The sequence below is a fragment of the Brassica napus genome, chromosome A9 (assembly GCF_020379485.1).
Source record: "Brassica napus cultivar Da-Ae chromosome A9, Da-Ae, whole genome shotgun sequence".
NCBI classification, from domain to species: Eukaryota; Viridiplantae; Streptophyta; class Magnoliopsida; order Brassicales; family Brassicaceae; genus Brassica; species Brassica napus.
This window is the reverse complement of record NC_063442.1, coordinates 36758659-36764604: the sequence shown is the minus strand read 5'-3', so window position 1 is coordinate 36764604 and position 5946 is coordinate 36758659. Positions and strand designations below refer to the sequence as shown.

General features: G+C 29.4%; 2 long non-coding RNA genes across 2 annotated transcripts; one reads left to right on the top strand and one right to left on the bottom strand.

Moving 5' to 3' along the window:
• The first annotated feature begins 730 nt into the window (after nucleotides 1-730).
• Nucleotides 731-2218, top strand: LOC125578486. Its single transcript, XR_007316584.1, has 2 exons — nucleotides 731-972; nucleotides 1456-2218. It is a non-coding gene; the product is annotated as an uncharacterized LOC125578486 (long non-coding RNA).
• On the bottom strand, nucleotides 2123-3546 carry LOC125578487. Its single transcript, XR_007316585.1, has 3 exons — nucleotides 3163-3546; nucleotides 2996-3086; nucleotides 2123-2772 (listed from the first exon to the last, which is right to left on the bottom strand). It is a non-coding gene; the product is annotated as an uncharacterized LOC125578487 (long non-coding RNA).
• Nucleotides 3547-5946: the final 2400 nt, after the last annotated feature.

Below are 5946 nucleotides of genomic sequence, written 5' to 3'. Positions count from 1 at the left end.
GTTTTGGAAACTTCAAAATATAGTTCATTTTTGGAGATGCTCTAAGACTAAGACCAGGAACTTAAACTCGCGACCGGAAACTTTAGATATTTTCAATAATAGTTGTAAATAATCACACAAATATTACACCCAAAAAAAATAATCACAAAAATAATCACACAAATTGCAAAGTAAAATTTTGGAATCGAGCTCTCACGTTAAAAATTAGAGTGGTTAATATCGTTTATACCCTTAATGAATAAAATGTATAACTAAATTAAAAAATAAAAACAAAATTTTAATTTATTTGATTAGATAATTGATTAAAATTAATAATAGTAAGAATTATCCAAAATCTGAAATTATAATTTAAAAAAGAGAGAATTTTGTATATATTGTATTGTTATCTGAAAAAGTCTTTTAATAAAAAGTTTAAAACATGAATTATATAATTAAATATTAATCAAATAAAATTCTTAATTATATAATTAAAAATAGAATATTGAATTATCCAAAATCTAAAAATATAATTAAAAAAGAAGATAATGTATATATATATATATATATTGTATTGCTATTTAAAAAAGTATTTTAGTAAGAAGTTAAAAACATAAATTATATAATTAAATATTAATCAAATAATTTTTTTAATTATATAATTAAAAATATAAAATTAAGTTATTTTAAAATTTATTTTAGTATAATGAATATAGTGTACAAAAAACTTTTTAAAAATTATGAAAATATTTAAGTCCGTTTTACGGGCAAAACACCTAGTTATTTATTATTCATCATCGGATCGGGTCACAACATTCGTCACATGCAGTTATTTTTCATTATTTTAAATATATAGCCATAGGATCATCATCACACGCTTATATTTTACTTTAATTATTAAATCGCTCTCTACTTCTTTTTGGCGGAGGCGGCGTAGATCGACTTGATAAGCTTTTCAGCTACGCACCTGCTCCTCTTGTCGTTGCAGCAGCACTGGTAAGCTGCTTCCAACAATTTCTTCTTCTCGGGGCCTTCAGCCATCTTCGAGACCATACTCAGAATGGCTTCGCAGGCTGTTTGGCTTTTGTCAGAAGACATGTTTGAGAATTGAGAGAGTGTTTTTTTTTTTTTGTGTGTTTGTGTTGTGGTTTGTAAAAATTTACACCGCATTATCTATGTTTATATAGTGAATTAGCTTACATATGTTAGCTTAGATATGAATTAGCTAAGATTTGTAAGCTGACTAAAGCTCCTAACCATCAGTCTGTGTCTCGAGATGGTTAAGTGTTCTACTTTCTATTTTAAGTTGATTTTTAGAACTAATTAGTTTGAATGATGGATCATGTGTGAAACCAAAACAAACCTAGGCATACATACATTTTCACTTTTAGTTTGGTCGTGTCTTTTAGGATGGACGACATTTATGAATTGGTGTATATAATTACTGAAACCCACTTTTATTTATTGATAAAATCTCAGATGCTTAAAACCTCTAATAGACCAGAGAAGAGATTAATGAGGAGGAGTACTCAAAGAGGTTTTGGAGGAAGTTGTGATATTGGAAGAAGCATAAGTTCAGACACAAGTGTAGAGAGCAGAGAGACAAGCTGGAGAATATGGTTATGGCACACAACAGTACTACTGTTTGTGGAGGAGAAAAATAAGAGACAATGAAGAAGAGAGTTGACTAAGACAGACTGCAAGCGGCTCCAGGAGTGTGTTTAGGAATGATCAACGCTAATTTGAAGCTGAAACAGAGGAAGTACCCAAAGAGCTGGATGTTTAAGAGTGAAGATGAAGGGTAAGAAGAGGGCGTCTGCTGAGCCTAAGGAAGAGAAATACAAAACAGTGGAGGTTATGTCAAAAAAGGCTTCGAATCCTGAAGAAAGACACTCATGACAGTGCACACACCAGCACAATGATCTTGTGTTTGGGGAGAAAATTACCATTGGCTAGTCACACAACCTGTGTTTGACAGAAGATTGTTGTTGATATTTAAGAAAAGGCAGAATAAGAGGAGGGCCAAATACAGCAATATGATTTGTCAAAACAAGAAGAACAAGTTGAAAGGGCTGCTGAAGCGAGGGAAGCCAATACGCTCTCATGTCATCTACAAGTGGCCAGTGCTTGCAAGGAAGTGGATGTGTAAATTCAAAATAACATATACTATATATTATGTTCTTGTTGGGATACAAAGAACCATGTACTTTAAAACAATGAAACATGAAACTAGAGCAAAGCAGCCAAATCCTTCGTACACAATGCGGTGCTCGCATCCTCGTAAATCTGGTAACAAGTCAAAACGCCAGTCATCCAATAAGGATGCTCAAAACACTCCTTACTAAATGCAGAATCTGAAAGAAACTTCTCCCACTTGACACTCGAACCTTCTTGTTGCAAGCCCCATATGTCTACATCTGATAAATCTTCCACTTCACATAGGCATAAGCGATCTTTTAGGCTCCATAAATACACTTTGTTGGAGTATTTGGTGAAGCAACTTGGTGAGTACCTCGTAAAACAGTTCTGTATGAAGATCCAATGCCGTAATGGTTAGGTTATTATTCAGCCAATAAAGAGATCCATTTGCAAATGTGGATATTTTATCAATGTTAAACTGATTCTCAACATAGGGAAAATAAATGCATCTTCGTTCGCCGTTGCTGAGGTTAAAGACGTGGGTCTTGATAAGAGTCTTAGTAGCAATGCGGTCGTATAAATACATCAGAACGACTTTGTATGCTCCTGTAACGATGTCTTTTCCAAATCCTACATTCATTGGTGATTTTGACCGACCTAAAAGTAAAATACAAATCAACATTATTCTGATTATGCTTATTTAATTATTTTGAGTCATTTTAGTGTATATAACTATATATATACATATTTAAATATATATATATATTTATACTATTAAAGCAGAATACTTCTTATGAATATGCCCCTGAATTTTCTTATTAATTACAAAACATTCAATTCTTTTTTTCAAAAATGAAAAGCCCAACTAATACATACTTACATTTTCGTGTTTTTTAAGCCCATTAAGTTGACATTCAATTCTTTTTTCAATTGTAAGCAAATTACCCATTTCATCTTCTTTATCTGTGAACCTGCAGAATAAAACAATTATTATGCCAAGAAGAAAGGAAATCAAATCGAAATTTATGGTTTGCTTATAATTAATACCCGATTCATGAGAAACATTCACCAATCAACAGTTTCAATCTTCACCAACGCCCTATCCATCAAGATCGATAGATCTACCCACTGATTCTCTCATCGATTCTCTATTTCAGTTCTAGCGTGTCGTCGATTCCTCAAAGAAAAATTGGATCGAGAAATATTTTTTTTCTACTTTCCCTTTTCTGTTTTTTTTTTAACCAAACGGCCACAAAAACATAGATTTTGACATAACAGATTTGTTGCTCTCTTTGGGCAATTCTAGCCCATTTTATCTAACAAAAAACAAATCCTAAACAAACCAAAACCCAACAGTGTTTTCTTTTAAAACCAACTATGTATAAGCCAATTTAAATACATAATAATTATTAAATATTTCTGTTATTATAATTTAAAAATTATGCATGAATTAAAAATATGTAGAATGAAAAATGAAATGTCTATTACATTTTTCATATAATATTTATTTAATAAGTTAAAATTATAAATAAATAACCTTACCAAATATATCATTACAATATGATTAAATTTATTGAGTAGATGTTTACCATTTTAAAATATTTTAACTAATTAATTAGTTCACAAACAAACATTTTTATTTTTAATAATAAAAATAAAATAAAGAAGACAATGTTATAAAAATTGACCATAAACAAATAAAAAATCTATTAAAATATAGATTAGATAAATATTTATTAATTTAAATGAAATTTTACAAAAGTAACGATCCCGCGCTTTGAAAGCGCGGGTCAAAATCTAGTATATATTTATATATAAATGGTTAGGAATTTGATTAGCACACTCAAGGTTAGTTTAACTTTTTTTTATGGATCTTAGGATTTTTTTTCGTAAACCTTTAATATTTATATTTTAAAATGACGTCTACTAATTTTTTAAACAAATGAATAATATTTTAGGTTCTTTTTAATCTAATTTGTTAAAGTGTAAATTTTTGTATTGTATATATAAATAAATTTCATAATTATAACATGGAAACATAAGTTCAGATTTTTGAGAACTCATATCCTTCTGTCACCTTAGCTGGCCACGAGCACACCAAAGACTCACTGAATTAAAGAGTGTTAAGTACCTGATAAGAATGCGTAGTTTCGCAAAAAATCAGGAGAAAGTATCCGAAATTTTCTAATTGTGGTGTTAATTATATATATGTATCCAAGATGATAGATGCAAGCCAACCCATCGCAATACCCCACAATTCGAGCTCTATGATCGTGATAAAATTCACAATGTCGATCCGGAAGCTTGTAAGAACAAATTGTAATTTTTTCTTCGACGCCATAAGGTTTCAAAAAAATGGTTTTTGAACTTTGATCATCTTTAAACTTTTCTGATTTAAGAAGAAAGAGTACTAGATCTGGAAATCGGACAAGACGTTTTTTGGCAAGATAGCTGGATTCGATCATCGATTTCCATTGTTTTGATACAGATTGAATCTACACAAAGATTTCACCGGAAGACGCTCCAAAATTTCCTCTTCTACCATATGATCCATTATAAAGTTGTGAGTGTTTGAATTTTTTTATGTCTTTATTATTTGTACACAATTGTACATTTGTATTTTATCTCATTATTTAGGTTTATATGCTGTATATTTAAATAATTATTTGAGATTTTCAACACCTTTTCTTTGTTAACAGCATTAATTTATTCAAATTCTCTATATATCAGTTGTCCAAATTAACATACATAAAATTAATATCTAATAATAAACCAAATCTTAAAATAATTGGCAAGAGCAATAACAATTGCCAAACAAATCAGTTAAACAGGAAAAAGAATATCCACATTTATTAAAAATAAATATAATTTTCATAAAGTGAACAAGAAAGTATTATATGTTTAGTACTATATATATGTACATATATCTGAAATATTATATATTTGTATATTCATAAGGAATTGGAAAGGAAAAAAAAGGAAGAGGGAGAAGATAATCCTCATATATTAAAATTTTAAAAGTTATTAGATTTTCAAATATAATAATATGAAATAGCTACATTAGAAACTCTATAATTAACACTCATAAATTAATAAATTTATCTGGTTTCAAGTTTGACTGGTCCAAAATATGACACAAATCAAGAAGATAATTTTTATAGAAAATTCTATGTAAATATATATCCAATTAAAAGTATAAACTATCAGTTTATATGTATATATATTTTATATAAGTACAAACAAACCATTATATTGTTAGTTTTATATTCAAGGAATTAATTTTACATTTGTTTATACTTAATATATTTGATGAGATTTAGTAAAGTTATATTGATATTTGTTATACCATCAAAACTATACCATATGTTTTAATTTAATTCAATTTAGTTCTTTAGTATTTTTTTTAGTTTCGGTTTAACCAAAATTCACTATGTATTTCGGTTCAAATGATGATTCCAACTAGAAATTACTATGAACTTATTTATTTACTAGGAGCGTGGCCCCGCACGAGGGTGGGGTTATTGACATTACTAAGTAAACATGCAGTTATACATTTGGTCAATTCGAATATGAAAAATTCCGTAAACATTATCTTTTTAATATAAAATCTTACACAGTTCTCCTCGTGGGAGTTTCGCCGAAAATGGCTGAAAAAACTGAAGCTGGAAATAGAGAAAATATAGCAAAGTCCGAAATAGGAAAAAGCATAGCAATTTAGGAAATTGTAAACTGACGAAAGCTTAGTGGGATCAACGGTTTGACAGCCATGAAACTTTCATTCACGGGGGCGTTTGCTGCTACCCTCTTTGTCTTCAACGCCGGTACGATTAG